Raw genomic sequence first — 22,275 nt, forward strand, 5'->3', positions numbered from 1 at the left:
CGTCGGTGAACGCCGGTCCGGCTCCGTGTCCAAGTCGAGGGGGAGGCCGGGGTCGACGCCGGCCGGAGACACAACTGGCGTCGGAAGTGGCAGAGGTGTTGTCAGAGGTATCTGTCCCGGAGGAGGTGTCGTGAGGTCGACCGGCACTGATCCTGATCCAGGCCAGGATCCCTGGGGGCCCTGCAGTGCCAGGGCTGGAGCCACCGTCATCGAAGGCCTAGAACTCCCAGCAGAGTCGGAGTCGGGCTGCGTAAAGATGGAGTGGAGAGCTTCGTAAAATGCACGAAGCTGGGCAGGGGACGCTCCAGATCCCGGGAAGGGAGGGAAGCTCGGAGCCGTTCCAGTAGGCTCCGCGGGCGGCGCCAAAGGACCACGGCCTTCCGCGTCCCGTTGGCCGACGGACGGAGAGAAGGCGAAGAGCGACGGTGCTTCTTCGCCTTCTTCTTGTGCTTCCACTTACCCGAAGATGAAGACTTCGATGAGGAGTTATGGTGGTGACTCTGCAACCAGTCCCACGACCTCTTTCTAGACCAGGACCTTGATCGGCGCGGAGCTGACTGCCGGGCCTCCAGAAGCATTCGAGAACGCTTCCGCAAAAACGTTGGGTTCATGGCACGACAGTTGGAGCACGACTTCGGATCATGTTCGCGCTCCAGGCACCAAAAGGCACACGAGGTGCGGGTCTGTGACTGACATCAACTTGTGACAAGAGTCACAAGGTTTGAAGCCGGTCCGACGATCGGAGATCCCTTCAAGCACCAGGACTCAAACGACTCGAAAAAGATGTCGACATAAGTCGAAAAACCACTAGTCAAATAATGACTAAGGGTACCGCTCTCTCCGGATCTGTGCTGGCCGGTGCGGAAAGAAAGAACGGACATCAGCGCGCAGGGTCGGCGTCTAAGTAGATACCGCAGCATCATCCCGGTGATCACGACGCCGAACGCCGGGTCGACCGATGCCACCTACTGACGTGCAAGGGTACTGCTGAGAAAAAATTCTCCGGATCCAGTCTGACACCTGGGGGTAATTCTAAGGTAAGGAATCTATAACTAATAGTCTTTTTGAGATATTTTGTTTTTTAAGCCATTAATGTTACATGAGCAAAGGTGAAGGAATGAGTTGCTCTGTCTTTTTGAAAATGTTGTCATTGAATACCCACAAGACAGTTAATAGTTCTAGTGATCGGTTGAGTGTCACAGTGCCCGGCAATTGCTGTGATGGGGGCTGATGTTGGCTATAGTGGCCGCGGTTTGCCTGCTCCTAAGTAGAAGATTGGCCCTGCGCTTTCTGAGTACTGAGTCTGTGGTTTTCCTGTTGCAGCTGGTTTTGTTCCCTACGTTGGTGAGTAGTGGAAAAGGGTATCCTGCACTGTGGTAGAGCGAGATGCTTATGCCCCATGACTTGCATATTTCATGTTTGTCTAGTACTTTGCTGGTCAGCAACGATGACCTCCTTGTGGCCTTGGTGGTTTCTCTTTCCGAGTGTACGCCTGTCCTGATAAATTCTATTGAAAGCAGGTCTGTTGCGATTATGTCTCTTAGAGCTGATGCACAGAGATACTGCTTAAATCTTTGCAGTTCCAGTCAGAAGCCCAGGGAATATTCAAAAGGTGAGGAATCTGCAGTTAGAAGTTTCTATCAGAAGTAGCCGCCTTCAACGGAGGTCTCATCTACTGTTTCTTCGATGACGTGTTTTGCAGATGAGAAGTCTGTCGATGTTTTAGATTTACTTCAGGATGGCAATTGAAGAGAAGGTATGGAAGGCTCAGACTTGGATATTTCAGCTTTTGGTGTTGAAGGCTCATCTGAGGCAGGACTTCTCTGTGTGTTTCCGTTTAGGTCCCCTATGTACCTTTTTGGTAGACTCTTCAGAAGTATCTATTTTCGAGGGGTGAACTCTCTTGTGAGTTTTTGTAAGGGATTTTGATGTTCACTCACGTTATCCCCAGAGGATTGATCTTTTCTGGCTTTCACCTTCTGGAGCCATCTAAGTAATCTGCTCTCTTTGTACTTTAGCGGTTTTTTCAGAAAAAGTATAACAGTACTTAAACATTCTTGGCTTTATGTTTTGGATGAAAGCAGTAAAGGCACTCTTTGTGTGGATAATCAGGGTGAATCCTAGGTTTACCACAGGAGCCACAAGGCCTAAGTCTTTATTAGCAGAGTCTGACACATTTTCCTGTCAGAAAATAACACCCAAATGATGTTAATAATAAGTGTTATCAGTAGGTAGGTGAAGTTAAGGTAAAAACTAAAAGATAATCTTCTTCAAAGAGAAAATCTGAGCAGAGCTCAGGGAGAATCCCTTCACACGACATGAAGAAAGAAATGTGAGGTGTGGAGACCCTTGAGGGGAAGGGTGCTACTTGAGCTGCTTTCTGATTGGTTGAAGTTTGTCTCTTCAGATGATGTGATCTGGTTAACAATGGCACTGTTTTGAACGTAAAGCTATGTTTCTTTATACTGCTTGCTTTCTGTAATTACCGTGGGACTACCACCTCGACAACAGGGAAGATTCAAGCATGTGAAATTACGAAAGATTCAGAACTGGAAAAGTATTTGTATCTCTGGCATAGTGCCTGGTTCTGCGTTGCAGCTCCATCAGCGAGGACTCTAGGGCTTGTAGTTGGAGCGAATGTTTTGTGGGGTCCCCTATATTTGCATTTATAAAATGCCCTCTAGCAACCTCTTTGAATGCTTACCATCCAATCATGAGAGAGGATGCAGACTCTCTGGTGTCCTGAAAGTATTCATCTATAATTTCACTCAGTTTACCCCTAAAGGCTCAATTATCAAGAGTGGTACACTGCAAATGCATATGGATACTGTTGCCACACTTTTGCCCCATTTAACACCAATTTCTAGTTGATTATAATCTGAGAATGTTTTTCCTAGGAATTCAGCTCTGGGCATCGACGTTTGGAGAGACCTAGAACAAACTACGCGGTCTGATTTTACATGCAAGTCACGTGGAAGGGAGGAAAAACAAAATTCCATAGTCCCAGGGTTTGTGGATCTCCATGTGTAGTCCAAGGACCAATATGTCACAAGGTTAACCTCCGTAGTAGATCCAATCCACCAGCATTTTGGAGGCCCAAATAGATGCTTCCATTTGAATCCATCAGGGAAAGAAGGTTGTCCACCTCAATACTGTTATCTTCATTGTGAAAAACTCTTTTGAATGAAGTTGGAAAGGGATCCAAAGCTGGCCTTCACTTAGCAAACCACCTTGCCCAAAATGGTGCTCGTCCTATAGAACTCCAAAGTTGATCTGGAGCTGGTACTGTGGATGAGGTAATCACCAGCAACTGTCAAGGCCTTCAACAGGAAGATAGGGGCTGCTGGGGCTGGAAAGGTGTTGCGAGCCTCAACAGGGTTGATTAGTGCTGGGCTTGAGGCGAGCAACGGAGGTTTGGTTCAAGATGCCTTAAAAGCCTTGGGGCCAGCGGGGACACCACAAGGATTCTGAGGCAGCTGGAAAATAACCAATAAGGCTTATGCCAACACTTGAACAGGGTCAGGCCCTGCAGCCAGAAAGGACTTAAGCGGTTCCTTCGGCACCAGGTGCGGAGCAGGGAACATGCATGCCTATCAGATGACCTGCCTTGTCTACAAAAGAGATGTTGAAAGGAGGACGAGTTCCTCATTCAGTGCTCCCTATATTTTCTTGTGGGAGGATTTCTCACAGAATGAAGCCTTTGTCCTGTACTTACCTTGAGAACGGGAGTTGGAAGGGGACCTAGAGAGCTAACAGCCATGTTCTATGAGGGATCGAATCAATTAAACAAGATGACTACTGCTCCTCTATGGCTTCTAAATGCACAAATCCACACCAGTCATGTTTAGGTTCCATAACTTTAAGACAAACATCATAGGGTTATGAAATAGACCTCGGAGCATGGCAGGAGTGACATCTTGAAGAACCTGACTCTTTTGTGGGGTGACATTTTTCATTAACAGGCAGTGCAAATACAATTTAGAGTGGAATTCCAGCAAAAATAACATTGGATCCATGTCAAAGGGTGCAAGAAAAAAGGAACTGATGGCAGTGCACTAGGTGGATCTGCATATATGGCTCCGAGACGTTACATTTGGAGGAAGAACTGGAGTTAAGTCAGAGTTGTGGTTCCACCAAATTGCTCAGAAGCAGTGTTTCAACTTTACCAAATCCAGTTTGGTGTCTGGAGGAGATTCAAAGGGTGTGGAATTTGCAGGCAGAAGATAGACTTATGGATGATTGTATAAATTTGGTGCAGAATCCTTCCAGCTTGTGGGATTTAAAGCAAACGTCAGATGATTATGATAGCCAGGTTCAAGATAGCCAGTGTATGGGTGTGAATGTATGTTTATGGTAAAGAAGGAACAGTGTTGCACATAAATGTTGGTGGAAATCCTTCCGCTAGCCATTAGTAATCCGTTCCACTAATTTTCCTCCTTAATTTAGGTGGCAATAATTTGGAGCTAAAATAAGCGGCTTAGAAGTCTGCCTCTGACAACTGTAAAAAGCATGTGGAAGGAAAGTAACATTATAAAGCAAAGTGCGTGTTATCACACACATCTATCTCTGTGGGCTTTCCTGACATTGGTCCTAACTGAGAATAAATTTAATAACAATAATTTTGTTTCAATTTCATTAACCAGTGAATGCTGAATATGCAGATTAAACAGACTATCTGCGCCGTAACTGTTTTCTTAGCTTTATCTTTTTTAATGCACATGCCTTTGTTCACCATATCCCAGCAACCGACAAGCAGATCACCTTAAGAAAGAAGGCGAATGAAAAAAATACACAAATAAACTGATACAACTCATATATATTTAATACACTATTGGTATGTAACAGTAATACAGCACTGAGAAACACTATCCTTGCTGAAAAATGGTATATATCACTTAAACAGTCAGTCCCAAACTAGACATGTGAAGAGAGAGGAGAACCACCACAATAATAGGAAGCAGATACTACAACCTCATAGGAACTACAGATTCTGTAGTAGAGAGCAGCACAGGCGCTAAGACCTTCATAGAAACTGCAACTCGAGCAGGGAACACTGCAAGCTACCCACATCTACTTGTCCAGTAGGCCAGACTGCAAGGGAACTACATCAGCAACGAGGGGGGAGGGGGGGGGGGGGAGTGCAGGCTGTCAGTCCTAAAAGAACAGCAATAATAGATGGTGGTTCAGCTTGATGTGTGACGGCGTACAGCTCCAGGTGGTTGAACTGCATATTTTGATTAACAGGAACTACCACTACTGCAGGGAGTAGGTCACAGAAATACATTCACAGGCACTACAGCTCCCGCAGGGCACTGCAGACTACAATTGTCTTTGGACTATAAGCTCAATATGGTGACAAAGCATAGTGCGAAAACAGTAGGAACTCCTGCTCCAGTAATAGTGCAGACTGAGACAATCACAGAAACGAGCATAGTCAGTGGGAAGTGCAGAATGTTCCTCTAGGGAACTTCAACTCCAGTATGGGGATAGTGTGCACTGCCAGTAAAAGGGATTACAACAAGACCAGGAGCACTGCAGAGCACTTCAGTCCTAGAAACTGTAGCTCCTGCTGGGACAGTGCAGGCAGTGCTTTACTTGAACTAAGGCAGAATGTAGACTAACTCTAGAACAGCACCTAGAATAGCCTTCATTCACAGGAACTAGAGCTCTATCAGGAGCAATGCACAGAAATACAATCGCAGGATCTAAAGCTTCAGAAGTGCACCAAGTAGATTTGAAAAGTTCCAAAAGTTCAGACACTGTTGACCATAGAGCTTAATCAGAGTGAAGCAATGCAAACTGCTAACCGGGGGGGGGGGGGGGGGGGGGGGGGGAGGGGGGGAGGCCATCAGCTAGCACTGCTAAGTAACCATGGGGGCGGGGTTGCTGCAGTCAGTGAAATCAAGGCTTATTTAGAAAGCCCAGATCATACAAAGTGCTAAGATCACCAAGGGGAAGGAATGGAAAGGTTATTCTTCATAAGTTAAATTCTTGTTCCAATATTTAGAACTAGAGGGACATGAGACCAGAATATTTTTTCCTGCAGAGCAGCAATGCGATGACAAGAGTTCCAATATGAAACTGGAAAAGAAGATGGTTTAATAATCTGTAAGATTTCTTTTAAACAGTAAGCAGACTAATGCAATATGGAGGGCAAAAAATCTATGGAAAATGTAGGAAAAAATGGGACAACAGATGAACCTGGCAGATTTTCTATGCCATAATATTGTGCCTTCCAAAAAAGGTAAAGATAAGAGTGCGGGCAAGATTGTCAGTCCACGTTTGAATCTATACCAAACACTGTTTTATCAATCATTTTATTGAGGGCTGGAAAGTATCAAGACATTAAAAACTAAAGAAGAGCTTTCATCTCCATCTGAGCCACAGGAAACATCTCGCTAGAGGTAGATGCAGGGAAAATGTGCCATGTCCTAAAATGGGCAAAGATGAGCAGTTTGAGGCTGAATGTCAGATGTTCCTGAACCTCAGCCTGCACATTACAGTCCCCATCATTCATGGCTGCAGCAGTTCCTTCTGTTACAGATCCCACCGAGAGGTTTGAGATTGGAGATAAAGGACTCCTTCATGGTGGTGTCATGAAGTGCCAATGGTAGATAAAATGCCCAAGCTGGATGAGGAAAGACAGGATAGTGAGTGCCGTTGTGCAACAGTGCTTCCAAGACATAACCCAATTACTCCTTAGAAAATGGTAAAGTGCCTGAAGGGGCCCAGAGGCAGCATGTTTCGCAACATAAGCATGTACTTACTCAACATATCCAAAGCAATGTATTTGGAAGCAAAGCAGATACATTCAGTCACCCAGAGCTACAACCAATCAAATCAACTGGCCACACGGGCATTCTATTCTCCATACGTGAAATAAATATTAGGGACATTCCTTCATTCTCTTATGGATGAGTGTCTGAAACAGCTGGGCATCTGCTGGACTAAGAAGACACATTTCACAATGACAGTCAAGACTGCCAAGCGTAAGCGGTCCGTGCTGATGCTTAGAGACTTCCACCCCACCTGTGTGCGTCGCTTCCCGACTGTTTTTGGACACTCCTGTACTTTGGGACATCGGACATGGTGCTGGGTCGAGGGGCAGGCATGGGCAGAATCGCAAAGAGCGGTCAAGGCTGAGGCTGATCCTTCGGGAGTGGTCACCTAGTAGACAGGCGGACTCATGGTTGCGTGCTCTCATGGTTAGTCGCATAGTTGGTGCATAATGCTCCCCACTCCCCCCCTCCTTTTTTTTGATATGATCAACTTGGTGCTGCTAATTGTTTGTTGTGGGGAGACTTCACCGTGCGGGAGGGAGAAGCCGGGGGTATGTTTTGAAGGCCCTCCTCCAGTTTATTACATTCCCTCCGCCCCCCCGTCTGGGGGGGCTCTTTCTTACTCTTTTTTCTCTGTCTCTTCTATATTTCGGGTCTAGTTCCAGGGCGACAGGCACACTGCTGGGGGGTGGGGCCATACTCATTCGCAGAGGTGCAGGGTGGGGGGATGGGGGAGGGGACTCTTTAGTCTTTATCTCTTTTTCCATGGCCTCCTTTTTCTTCTCTGTTTCTTTTTGCTTGTTTTTCTGGGATCAGCGCGGTACACCTCTTATTGTGAATCGCTTGCTCTTAATGTGTGCCACAGTTTCCGGGGGGTTCGCTGGGCTTTAGGTACGGGGACCTGTAGGCGCAACTATCTTTGATATTTCTCCCCATCCGTACTTTCCCGTGTCTGCGCCATTGATTCAATGTATTGCTGCTTGCTGCTTGCGTCTCTTATCCTTGCCCCTTATCGCTGTTGGGAAACTGTTTGGCACCTGATCCTACTGTTTTGTTTTATTATAAAATGAAAAACCCTTTCTCTCCTGGTGTCCTACCTGAGCGGCTCATTGGCCGGACTATACTGTATTGTAGACTTTGCTCTCCGAGGTGCCGCCTGTGTTTACATGTGCTTTTATTGTTCTGATTGCTTAGCGGCCGGCCCCGGGGGGTTGTAGGCCCATACGTGTAAGTGATTGAAACGTCAATAAAGGTTTTTCAAAAAAAAAAAAAAGAAAAAAAAAAAAAAGACTGCCAAGCGTGAAAATCAGTATTCAACACTGAACTCTAAAGTATTACTGAACATGTTCAATGATCACTGAAAAAAACATTCCAAAGTCTTTCGCATTCAACAAGAGGTCAGTATAGGATTAGGACTGGCTATCAATTTGGAGGCTGGAACCACTATGCATTCTCAAATAGGAGGCCTGCTACTCAACACACCAGTCAGAAGAGTGTGCCAGATACATAGTCTACACACACACCCCCTTCTGATTTATTTGTGGAATTCGCAATTAGTAATTAAAAAACAAAAATACACTTCTGGCACCTCACACTAATGTGGAGATGTTGAGTCACTGTTGCTTGCTCCAGTGGATCCAGTAAATGCAAGGCAGGCATCCAGACACACCACTCCACTGTGAATGCAACAGACCCACCAGATTCGACCCTGGAGCACAAACTACATATTGTTGCAAAGTCTTTGCAGAAGGAAGTCTACTGGGTGCCACCACGTGAAAGCTCCATGAAGTTGTGCATTGGTGTCCCCTGAAATCAGACTACCTTCGACTCCTGCGGTTAAAACCTGCAGAAAAAGGAAGAATTCATATTATGAAGAACACCAGGGCTAAAGGTCATATGAGAAGTACTCTTTAGACTATTTACCAGGCAATTTCGGAAAATGTTAGAAAGCGAGCATTCTGTTTGCTGCATATCAATCCAATTGTTTTATCACGTCATAGACATTCTTAGGATATACGCAGGCATGTTTTTTTTCCTTTTTCAACGTCTGAAAAAGCATTTTCTAAGGTCAGCAATATAGCAGTAAAGCTATAATCGCAAAGTTGTGGCAACCAGTTGACCAACAATATATCTAAATCTGCAAATCTATATAAAACTTGCTCTATATATTTGTATTTATATATATCCATATAGATTACTTCACAGAAACAAAAACAAAGGTTAAACCGACGTTACAGTAGGGTACTGGAATGAGACATTAACGAACATTAAAAAATCAAAAACAAATCACAGAAACATGCCAATTATAATTTAGTTAAGTAATTATGACTTATGACCCCATTATGCACTGCTTATGACCACACATATTACTGCACTCATGACATAATAAATTACATAATTGATGACATCACTGATTATATTTAAATAACACTGCTGAAATTAAATCAACCAATGATTTTGACAGTGTGCTATAGTCTGTATGAACGAGGAGTAAAATAGCCTAACTTGATCGCTGGACTTATAAACTTGCCTGTAAGATTTTAAAACATGCAAAAGAAATTTCATATTTTAGAGGTGAAGCACTTTTGATGGACTTCAGGGTCTTTTCACTTGTATTCATCCCACGGATCAGTATATTGGGGCTGGGTCACGTGCGGAGAGCTGGTCGCTGAACACCACTGAACAACAGACCATTTGGTCAACCACTGAAGAATTGAAGGCTGAGGAAGTAGAGTGTTAACTTGCCAAGGAGGGGTGGGTACAGGGCCTTGCCATAGCCAAAGCCCTGTGGATAACCCTTGCTATCCGTGGCCTTTGGCCAGGCGCACCAGGGGTTGGCAACATGCTGAGGCTTGAGCGCAGGGTCTGGCCATAGGGCAAGTCCACAGCCCAACTCCCTGTTGTATGTTGGATGCAGAGTCAGGTGTGACACCAGGCCTGGCAGACCTCCACTGTGTATGTACAAAGTCTGTGCATAGTGGTGTTTGGCTGCTTGTGAAGGGGTGGGCACTGATGCCAGCCACAAGCTAAGCCCTGTGTCAAACATTTCCTACATATGTCCATAGACTGTGTGCAGAGGAGGTTTGATGCTTGCAGAGGGATGGGTGCAGAGCCTTGTAGGAGCCTCTGTACAGAGCCCAAGTCCTGGTGTGGACGATTTGCAGGGTCTTGCCTGAGGCTATGACTTGGATATCATAAGTGATGTCGTCAATTATGTCATTTAACAGGTCATGAGTGATATGTGAAGTCATAGGCAGTGCATGATAGGGGTCCAAGTTCTAGTTAGTTCACTAAACCATAACTGCCAAATTTCAGTGTTTCTTTGGGTATTGTAAGCTTAACAGGATCTATATATGGTTACCTACCCTGTGGGCATCTATCTGTTCATAGTGTGTAGTGCTGTAGATAGATTCAAATGGCACTCCTGCCATTTAGTGTTGGGCTCAGCTCAGAAGTTCGCAGGATGTTTTTCTTCAAAGGAGTGTTTCAAGTCATGTGGTACAGCTTGACTCCTCACTTAGTTAGCAATGTACATGGGCATCAACACCATGTTAGATTGTTTTTCGCACAGTGGGTAAGAGTAGTATAGAGTAACGTGTGAATACAGTTTAGTGCACATGTGCATTGCTAAAGGAAGATGTGTAATCAGAGCCACACGCTTCTGGGGAGGAGGGTGGGCACATGTGAATCTACAGCACTCCACGCTATGAACAGATGCCTATAGGGTAAATCATATTTTCCATTCATAGCATGAGTTACTACAGATACACATGCTCTGCATAGACTGTAAAGCAGTACCCCCTTATAGGTGAGCACTACCATGTGGATGATGCAGATGCCTGAAATAAGGTCCTTAAGGCTGCCTAGCCAAGCACTGCCTGCTGTCCGGCTGGAATATCCACACAATGTTTAGAGAATGTGTGCAAGTTTGACCAAGTGGTTGCTTTACATTTATCAGGTAGAGAAATATTTCACAGGAAGGCCATGGTTGCATACTTCTTACAAGTAGAGTAAGCCATGAGTGGAATAGGGAGGGTGTTTTTAACTTTGTGATAGCAAATTTGGATACACGTTAATATTCATCTGACAATTAAGCAGACAAAAGATGATGGGAGGAATGCTTGCAATTTGTTTAACAATTGGCAATCACCCAAGGTAGCATTCCATCTGCTAAAATGGAAAGTAGGCAAAAGAACGATGGGTTGGAATGATACCCTAAGCAATTGCCATTGGTTAGACAAATTGCAGGCATTCCTCCTATTACCTTTGTGTGCTTGATATACCGCCCTAAGTGTCAAGGATATACCAACACATGGGTCCTGTGCTCACTGTGCCAGGCTGGGTTCCTTGTGTTCCGGTTCAGGGAGGACCTGGCCTGACAGTTCAGGCTGGACTGTTCTACTGGGGCAGGGTCAAGACTGATTTGCATATGGCTGGGTCCAAACTGAGTTGGCATGGTGAGCAAACGAATGGTGGGTTGGAATGCTACCCCAAGCAATTGCTAGTGGTTAAACAAATTGCAAGCATTCCTCCCATCACCTTTTGTGCGTTTGATATTGATCTTGCAATGCCTGCTTTGGATATGAGTTGCCCCTTGCGAGGTTTAGTAAAGGCCACAAATAATTGGTTTGCCTTGCGAAAGGGCTTAGTCTTTACAATGTAATACATGAGACCACTTTTGACATTGGTTGTATGACAATACAACGCATGCCTTTACCACTCATATACCTTTACCACAAATATACCTTAATAACACAAGTTAAGTAGAAGTAGCAAATGCATTTTTTGTGTTGCTAATAACTTTAGCCCGGTTTGACAAATCTCCACAAAACTTTCCAAAAATGTGCTACTTTTTACCCAGTTTGTGCATGGAAGTTTTGGGGTGATCTATCAAGCGAGAGCCGAGTAAAAGGGGGGGTCCCAAAACGTGTTTGCCCCATTAATTATTCCACTGGAACTTTGGACACAGCTACAGCCCCAAACCGTTGAACAGATTTATACCAAATTTAGCAAATGTAGAGTCCTTTTTGTAATTTGGTGTAAATCCGTTCAGTAGGTTTCAAGTAATTAATGCTCAAACACCATGTATATCTAGAGACGCAGAGCCTCCGCGGTTCTGACAGATCTCTTGCTGAGATTGGATGCCACCACATCAACAAGGAAGTGGTGGCAGTTATCTAAGGACTCGAGGCTCAGTCCTGAGTCCTCAAAAACGCACACACAAAAAAACCATATGGGGACAGGGTAAGGATACCCTGACTCCCTAGGCCTGGTGGTGGGGTCTCAAAGGGACCCCGCCTGAGGCCAAAAATGTTTTTTTTTTAAACATTTGTCATAAATTATTACATTATTTTACATTTACACTTTTTTTAAATTCTTTTTATTTCCCGTTTTTTAGGTCTCGCGAGCCAAAGGCTCGAAGAGACATTTTATATGTGGGATTTTCAAAGTGCTACCCACAGTCTTTTGGCTGACCTAAACCTTGAGTGCACAATCACATGCACGTGCACAGCTGCTCCTCTGCTCATTGCATTCCCCCCTCCCTTCTCACCCAGCCCTTTGATGCTCTGCTAAAATCTCCCTCCTCCCTGGGCGTGAAGGGAGACAGAGCCATCCTGCTTGATTAATGGCTTTGCATTCCCATGTGTTCCCGTAGTAAACATGCCCGAGGCGCCAGCCGAGCACAAGGCTCACGGAGACATTCTCTTTACCCTTGTTTTGCTTCCTAGTTAACCCACAGCATTTGTATCCTGCTCATCATCAGAGGTGTCTGGAGGGAGCCTGTTGTGTTCTTTGCACTTCGCTCCAACCCCCCATCTTGCATGTTTTAATAATTTTGAACATATTTTATCAGCGCTGCGCCCGTTTCAAGAGCGTTTCACACACTTGTCAGCAGTGCCACTGACTGACTTGCAGTTAGCTACCGTGAACTCGTAATACCGAGGCTTCCATTTTACAGCGCTGTACATTAAACGGGTGCTGCAAGATGTGTCAGTGTGACGTTTAACAGCACAAGTTGCCATTCTTGAGCTTGTCAGAAATGTAAACCTAGCACCCTGCTACTGTGGGAGCCATTCTCGGAATGCTGTGTTTGTCCACGAGTCGAAATTGACAAAGGTTTGGAATTGTGCTAAGTACAAACCAAGTGATTGCATTGAACTGTGTGAAGTGGAGAGGGGGTCAAGTTGAAGTTTTGGCTCTGCCTAGTGACGTCATGGTTGTGTGCTACCCTATGAATCCTTTTATTGTGAATGCACCAGCGTACCTTAAAATGCCAAAAAGGAAAGGAAAACCTTCCGAAATTGGCATTTTCGAGGCCTAGTTACGTAGCACTTGGTTCTGTGGCATCTTTGAAAAGCAGTTTTACCATTTACTGGGGAATTGCCACATATAATCCCCCCCCCCCCCATGACATTGCATAGCCATCCATTCAATACCAGTTGATGCAAGCACAACTCCTCTTAGCTTTCGGCTTGTAATCCCATACTGGATTATTGTCCACATACCACATACTGAGTGCGCTGTAAACACTCAAACTACCGTAATTGCGCACACAAAGGGGCCACGCTCTGCACAAAAATAATTGCTCTGTCCGATTCATGTCTCCCGTCGACACTGTAACTCAATCACAGTTTGTCCAGTACTTTAAGTGCTATGATTCTACACTCTGGCCATAACATCTCCCACCCCCGGTACAGTTCTCTGTAGCCAACAATTAACTGCACAAGCAGACCTATCAGATTGCTACGTTTGCTCCCTATCTAGAAGTAACCAGTTCCTATAGCTACAGGCTATCCACTCTCACTATCCAGCACAAACTTGCCTGGCCACTCACACCCCTTGTTACTTTTAGGAGGAAGTTGGGAAGCACCTTTTGGACCTGCCAGTTCAGTATTTCCTTCAATCCCAAGGAACCTCCACGCTGTAAAGGAGACCATGGATTTTTTCATAATTGGCTCTAAGAAGTCGAATGGCCTTCCTTATAAAAAAAAGGCAAACCTACTGCAGGATCTATAACAAGCATTTGCAATGCAATAGGTCTCGCATTATTAATGTTCGAGCTATTGTTCTTGCATTATTTAGCAATGCCAATAGCTCAAACTTTAATAATGCGAGACCTATTGCATTGCAAATGCTTGTTATTCTTAGTAACATATACCTCTGCCCACGTCCAAACCCAAAAAATGTCCTTACCACCCTATACCTCTACCCACCAAAACCCTAAAAATGCCCCTACCACCCTATTACTCTACCCATCCTAAACCCCCAAAATTACCCTTGCTAGCCGATACCACTATCCACCCCTAAACCCATATAATATCCTTACTACCCTATGGTGCTACCCACCCCAAACCTGAATAATGCCCTTATCACCCTATATCTCTACCACTCCATAACTCTAAAAATACCCTTAGCTCCACATATGCCTACTCATCCCTAATCCCTAAAAATACAATTGCCTCTCTATACTCCAACCCATCCCTAAACCCTTAAAACACCATTACCACCTTATAAACTCATCCACCACAAACCCCAATTTATGCATATGTGTATATATCTACCTACACACACACACACACACCTAAAATATACGTACCTTGTGTTGTAAATGCATGCGTAATAAAGGTATACGCAAGGTAAAGGCATTGCGTTGTAAAGGCAATGTGCGGTAAGTCATGCGTCGTAAAACCACTGCGTGGTAATGCCTGCGTTGTAAAGGCTGTTTCCCTTGACAGCTAAGGTGTGGAAGGCTCTCACCACCACCGAGTCTGGTTGTGGGAAAAGAAAAAGACTGGGAGATCTTAGGTCTGGTTGAGATTGAAAGGGTAGACCACCTTTGGTAGGAAAGTAGAATTAGGTCTGAGGACCACCCTATCTTTATGTACCTGAAAGAAGGTTTACTGTAGGATAAGGGCTTGGAACACACTAGTACAACTAAGAGATGATATGGCCACAAGCAGGGCCACTTTTCAGGAGAGGTACTGGAGAGGGTATGAGAATGTATGGACTTAAAGGGGGTCGGAGGCATGAGTCTTGAAAGGACTGTACTAAGATTCCCCAGCGGAGCAATGGGAACTCTGGAAGGAATAACTCTTTTAAAGCCTTGCATTAAGCCTTTAACAAGGGGTATGCAGTAGAGGGAGGAATGTTCCCTGTTTTGCATGAAGGCTGCTATTGCTCCTAAATGGAGGTGCGTGGGGGTATACGCCCAGTCTGACCTTTGGAGACAGAGCAGGTAGCAGATGATATCCTGGACAGCAGATTTTAGGAAGTCCATGTGTTTGTGGATAGAGTAGTGAACAATTATCTTCTACTTTGCTCCAAAGCAGGCATGTGTAGTTGGTCTCCAGGACTCCCTAGGATGTCCACGCATTCCTGCTGGAGATACATGTAGCCGAACTCTAGGACCTCAGGTCCTAAATCACTAGACTCCGCTTTTTGGTCCTGGTGTCTGACCTGACCCTGGTTCCTGGTGAGAAGGTTCAGCCTGTTGGGGAGCTTATCATGGCTGCTGATTGACATCTCAAGTAATGTTGTGTACCTTGGCTCTCTAGCCCAGGTGAGATCCATGATGATGAGTCTAAGAGGATGTGACTACATGGCTAGGGCGGTCGCACCCAAATCTGGGGAACCAGATTAGAGTCTCGGCAACGACGCACAACATCCTGTGATTCTGGGCAAATCACTTAATCTCCCCGTGCCTAACAAAAATGAATATCTCTTTGTGTAACGCAATGGTTCTCATGTAAAGCGCTCGGATACCTTCGGGTCAAATCCGCGCTGTATAAAACTCTGGGGGAAAAAGAAAGTGGTCTGCTGCATCTCCTGCACCACAAATGGAAGGAGTGGCAAAGGAAGAAAAGTGTATGCCAAGATCCCTGACTAGTTCATTCATAGAGTGTTAACTGTGGGTGTGGGTACCTGGAAGCAAAGCTTGGGCATTTTGCGTTTACGGAGGTGGTAAATAGGTTTATTTGTGGAGTGCCCCAGTGTCGAACACACTGGTTGAGGATATGCAGGTGGAGATCCCACTTGTGGATTAGTCGATGCGCCCTGCTGAGTAAGCCGGCAGGTCTTTCACCCCCAGATGGTACTCCATCATCAGGTGGATGTGGTGGCAGAGTGACCAAAGCAATGCGTTCTATGCCAACAGGGGGAAGGGTATAGGAGGAGTGCCGCCTTATTTCTGTAAGCAGTACATGGCAGTCATGCTGTCCATCCTGATGAGGACTACTTTGCTCTCAATGAGTGGATGGCTTTTAGGGTGAAATGTATGGAGAGGAGCTTGAGACAGTTGATGTGGTGCTCCTGCTGATGAGAAGTCCACACTCCCTGCAGAGTGGTATGTCAAGTAGTGCCTCCGCAACCAGCCTTGTAGGCGCTTGTGGTAGTGGTAACTTGCAAAAAGTGGGATGATAGACTGGGTATGCACTAACCACTGGTGCTTGCTTGCGTTCTTGATCAGCCAATTGTCGAGTTAGGGGAAACATGGATACTCCCCTTCCTTAATTAGACAGCCACCACTGCTAGGCACTTGGTGAAGTAGGGGGCAGTGGTGACATCAAATGGAGGTACATTAAACTGATAATGATGGCCACTTACCACAAAGCATAGGCAGCATTAGTGGGTGGAATGAACAGGGATGCCCCCAACAAATTATTTACATTTTTATTTTGATACAGTATCACTCTTTATATGTGCTCCTTTTTGTGACCATCAAAACCGGACATTCACTACAATCCATTTCATTGAGGACCATGATCCAAAGTCTTGTAATGGCTGACACAACATGTTGTGGCCAGCCAATTAATATTGGCTAGTCCCTTTTAAACCACTACATCTTCTCCTGTATCATCTGAAACAGTACTTCAGTTGCAAAGTGATAATGCAGGGAAGATTACAGAAAAGAAGTGGGAGAGTCTCTTAAGCTTAAGACTTCCAAACCTGCCACATTTATACCGAGGCTGTTAAGTTTAGGACTTCTCAACTTGATGTGTTTTAAAAGAATAATTCAACTCTCTAGTGGGTCTCAGATAGCAAACCTACAGCTCTGAGGACCACTACTCAGGTACTTTGAATTACAAATCAGGACTTGGTTTTGAAGACAGCTCTTTCGATTGGCATTCACCAATTTATCACTTTCCCTTCCCCTGCCTATTACCGACGCTTGCTCTACAAGCATTCCTAGCAACAGTCATGACACACGACAACCTATCCTACAAAAATGCTTAAACCCTACTCCCTATCAGAGGATTTTAGCAAACAACGTAGAACCACCTTTGAGGCCTAAATTAGCCATTGCAGTTGGCTCTATTCAGGTTCAACACCATTTCGGTTCACAACCTTACTACAAGGCTACATATACAGAGATGGGCCACTCCCATTTACCCTATGCTTCCGTATACCATGTACGGTTATAAGGCACTCTAAACACTCCTTAAAACAGTTGTTCCATCACTACGCATTGGCTCCTTACACAGGCATGAGAGTTGAAAGTTCTCTTAAAATAATAATGGTTTGCATAATTTGAAACTGGCCACTAATGCATCTAATAATTCATGACAGCACCCGAGTTCCACTTTACACAAACATGTTAATTGTCAGAGTATACTGGTTTGCAGACACAAGTGTAGTGTAACACAAGTGTGGATCACAAACTCACAAGACATTGTGAAGAAATATGGGAAGAGTTTATAATATCAGTATCATGTTTTTTGTGCCATTTCACAACCTTAAAAAAACCCAAGGCCTTTCCGCAGTGTGAGCTAATCACCTGCTTGCTGTCCAGACCTTAATAACCATATACTGTATAGAATAAATACAAATGCTGCACTTTACCAATATGAAAAGAATTGTATTTTTTTGTGATCAATAAACTGAATGATATTAACAGATTATCAATTTGGGGCGTGGCCGGGCACCAAGATGGCTGCTAGTCCGTGAAGCTCCGGTGCCACCGCATGATAAATGCAGCCATGCTCCGTTTCCACGGCACTTTAGCAGCCATGAGGTAGACTCGTGGACACTGCGGAACACAGGGAGCAAACCGAATCCTGTGGCAGTGAAAATTTCAGCATTTCTGATGGCGTGCTACTGGCCTGACGTGGCCTTCGGAGGCCCTGCGACAACAGGTGGCCCAGGCAGAGGAGGGCCGCAGCAGCCGGGAAGACTCTCCAGTAGGTGCACCTGTTGCTGCGTGGACAGCCTGTGATGGGACCCTATTGGTGCTTCCTTGCGCACAGCTTGAGGGCTACATGGGAATTGGCCTGATCCGGGCCAATAGCTTACGCATGGAGCCGAGCCCTTGACCCAGGAAACTACCAAGCGTCACGATAGATGGGCGGTCCCCTCTCCTGACGCCTTACCAGCAAACAGACCCCAGGACTTACACATGATTCACTTGAGGGTCTGGGGCGGCCTAAGATGATGCCACAGTGATCGCACCACAAACAGATCCCTGGCCTAAGGGGTGACAGTTGGGCACATTTTTGGGTACCCTGCGGCTGATGTGCCCCTACCCTCAACAGGGTGAGGGGGGGCCCTCAACAGGGTGAGGGGCAGCTCTCCTGCTAGGATGTTCGAGTGACATTGCTGGCCCTCCTCTGCAACGACCATCACCAACACATACCGCTCCTCGGGGCCTGGTAACACCACTGCTAACTCTCAGGATCCAGCACACAATGGGTTGCGGAGAGCCCAAACAGCGCTAGCTGTCCTTTGACATACCTAAAATTGATGGGAGGAAAATGAGGGGGCCGGATGCAGAGATCCCCTGCGTCCGCCGGACCCTCCTGAGACTGGCCTCTCTTCTGCTGACAGTGCCACAGCCATCATGGCAGAGCTGCGGGCCGGCTCAAGGCCATTGATGCGAGATTTGACGCGCTCGACACTCGCCTGGAGTTCATGCACGGACGGATGGACCAACATGAGGCCTGCATCGACGCTTCTGAGGAGCGCATCTCTGAGATGGAGAACACCCAGACAACAGTGGTTAAGCGCCTTGAGCAGTTCCTGAAGACGACGGCGGCTAAGGCGGAGGATTTAGAGACCAGGTCTTGGCGCAATAATATTCGCAAACATGGGCCCCATGGCGGCCTATGTAGGACGGCTCCTACTGGAACTCTTTGGCAAGGAGGCTTTCTCCCCAACATTTGCAATTGAGAGGGCTCATCAGGCACTTACCCCTCGAGCAGCCCCTGGCGCTCCACCATGACTGCTGATAACCAGTCTCCTGAATTATGACAGCGACTCTACCCTGCGTATGGAAAGGGAGAAGGGTGTGTCGCTCTCCATGTTTCCCGATTTCACCCCGTTGGTCCAAGAAGCACGTCGCAAATTCCAAGATGTAAAGCAAGTCCGGCGAGCAAACGATAGGCCATGTTCTATCCGGCCCGCTTGCGTTTTCAACTCGATGGGAAGACTCCTATCTTAGATTCACCCTCTGAAGCTGCAGACTTTTTGAAGCACTGCAAATCGAAATCTAACTCCCCCTCCAGGAAGTTACCCGCCGACTTTCCATAGCTGGCCTCTGCGGTTTGACAAGGTCAAAGATCCTGCTAACTGGTGTTCTGTTTTGACCCCTCTAAAGACTTCATCCCCATGCCGAAAACACTTTTCTCCTTTATGCTAATCCTTTTACATGTTGGCTGCATTTGGTTTATCGTAACAGTGAACACTGGTGATATTGCAGCCTCCTCTGAGTGTTGCCTACCCCCAGGAGAGCTCCTAAGTTTCTGGTTTGGGAAGATGGGAGTCACCGGATACTGGTTGGGTGATTATCCGATGTGGGAGGGGGGTGGAGGGTCAGGGGTTGTTGTTTTATCTGTTGATATGTACGATTGCTATATACAGGATGTTAAACGTATCGTTCCTCAGCCATATGCAAGTTTATATGATGGCGCTTCTTTGTCTGTTTCGATATGCCAGCGATGTCACAAATGAGCGGGAGGCCTGAGGTGTTAGAGCTATCAAACCCCGTAAAGGGAGGCAGGTCTTAACTTGCCTTACTCGCCATGCAGCCAAGGTTGCCTTCCTGCAAGAATCCCATTATGCTCCCACTTCCGACAATCGATTTGCCTCAAATTGGGGAGACAATCGATTTTTTGCTAGTTACAGCACATATTCCAGAGGAGTTTGTATTCTGATTCACAAGACTGTCCCATTTGAAGGGCATAGGGTGGTTGGTGACCGCGAAGGATGATATCTCTTGGTTGCCAGAAATCCTGGAGCAAAACAAATACTACTGATCAATATATATGCCCCTAATATAGACGTGCCCGATTTCTTTCCCAATATCTCCGTGCACATTTTTCATCTACACGTCAACTCTATAGTAATGGGGGGTAACTTCAACATGACATTGCAACCCACCCTGAACACCATGGGACCTGACCATATTTCCAAACCACACTCCACGAAAGCACTTCTGGGTCTGCTACAAGTTCACTTATTGACTGACGCTTGGCGCCATTGAAACTCCACAGACAGAGGTTTTTCCTTTTTTTCAGCGCCACATGGTCCCACATAGACCATTGGTATTTGTCCCCAGATCTTCTCCTCCATACACTCACTGTGGACTACCTTGCTCAAACCCTGTCGGACCACTCACCAGTACTCTTGTCGCTTACAATCCCGGATATTGCGCGACCGTTTGAACCCTGGAGTTTCCCGGCAAAAGCCTTGCCTGACAGTGTTTTTAACAATGAGGTCAGAGAAGCTATAGTTGAACATTTTCAGATAAACGTGGGCTCAGTGTCCTGTTCTATCACTGTGTGTGAAGCTTTTAAAATGTATATACAGGGGATATGCAGGGCCAAACAGGCTGGTGTTCTTCGCTCTATCCACCGGGACCTCGATGCAACTGAGAAAGCACTCAAGGAGCTCGATATCCGGTGCCTGACGAATGCGCGACCTTCCTCTCTTCATCATTGGGCGACCCTCCTGGCGGAGGTTCTGGAACTTGCTGCCCGCGAAGTCAATTACCTGTGCAAATACACACGCGCCAGTGTATATGGGGAGGGAGACTGGCCTGGCCGGACTCTGGTTGGGCTCCTTCGCCCCCGCCACCACTCTTCCTTTATAATTGTAACTGGATGACTGCACGAACCTCACTCAGAACTCTGATATCTCCGCTGCCTTCCGCTCCTATTATTCTCGCTTATAAACCACCCACTCCCTGCCGGCTGATACCGCCCTTACTGACTGGCTGAGGTTGCGATGGTATGGATAGAGGAGGTTCACCGCCATTTCCTAGCTGCACCTATAACTGCGGATGAGGTGACACAGGCTATAGACTATCTCAATGAAACCCATGCCCCTGGCACGGATGGTCTTAACTGGCCTATTCTACAAAACTTACAAAGCATTGTTAGTTCCCGATCTTCTTGAAGTGTACGCAGAGGCTCTGGAAGCCGGGGCACTGCCTCCCACGATGCGCGAAACCGTCATTCACCTGCTCATCAAACCGGGCAAACCACCAGACAGGTGTGCTTCCTATCGGCCCTTATCTCTGCTCAATCAGGACTATAAAAGTTTGGCCAAGATACTTGAAACCCGCATTTCTCTTTTGATGGATCAGATTATATCCCCTTATCAAACTGGTTTCGTCCTGAACCGGTCTACGTCAGTCAATCCCCGTACAATGTTTGTGGTAATTAATCAAATTGAGCCAACCCTCCCCGCCTCTGCGATACTGTTAGACGCCGAGAAGGCGTTCGATTCTCTGGAACGGCCTTTTCTTCATGCCACACTGGGTAAGTTGGGCTTCCCCCGTGGATTCTGCGATCTCATACATCTCCTATATACAAACCCGGTGGACAGAATTCGGGGGAATGGCGAACTCCTAGACCAATTTGCGTCATCGCGGGGCACCAGGCAGGGATGTCGGCTTGCGCCCCTCTTATTTACTATTGTTATGGACCCCCTTGTGCGCCAACTTCAGGAGCGACATCTGCAGCAAGGACTTTGGTTCCATCGTGGCCCCCTACTGGCCTGACTTTAAGCAGATGACGTTTTGCACCAATCTTCCTCCGCTCCTCAGGGAAGTGGTGCGGTTTGGCATTTTTTCCAGACTGTTTATTAATTGGTCTAAGTCTGAGATATTCCCCTTGACCGATGTCACCCTTCCCCTACAGCTAGACTTTCTCCTGGCCTGGTGTGATGATCCCCTTCGCTATCTTGGCGTCTTTTTGCATCGTGCTCCCTCAGAAGTTATTTGTCTAAATTATGGCCCCACGATTGACCGGCTATCGTCCCAAATAGATAGTTGGATCAAACTTCCACTATCAATAGCTGGCAGAATTGCAGTTATTAAAATGGTTTGACTACCTCGCTTCTTATATCTTTTCCTCAATATCCCCATCCCACTCATGTCTAAATTCTTTGACGTATTCCAGAGTATGCTCACCAGATTAATATGGGCCGGCGGACAGGCATGTATCAGCTGGCAAACACTGATAATGCCTTTTCAACGTGGAGGGTTTGGGGTCCTGGATGT

At 46.2% G+C, this 22,275-nt stretch overlaps 1 protein-coding gene across 2 annotated transcripts in view; it reads right to left on the minus strand.

The window, feature by feature from the left end:
* Positions 1-7,258: 7,258 nt before the first annotated feature.
* DENND6B (DENN domain containing 6B) overlaps positions 7,259-22,275 on the minus strand; it is a 269,659-nt gene continuing 254,642 nt past the window's right edge. The window contains exon 21 of one of the 2 annotated variants that reach the window (XM_085653729.1): positions 7,259-8,622. The gene's annotated coding sequence lies outside the window, so the exon portion shown is untranslated. The remainder of the gene's footprint in view (positions 8,623-22,275) is intronic. The other variant, XM_085653730.1, reaches the window with a different exon arrangement.

The sequence above is a fragment of the Triturus cristatus genome, chromosome 4_1 (assembly GCF_964204655.1).
Source record: "Triturus cristatus chromosome 4_1, aTriCri1.1, whole genome shotgun sequence".
NCBI lineage: Eukaryota > Metazoa > Chordata > Amphibia > Caudata > Salamandridae > Triturus > Triturus cristatus.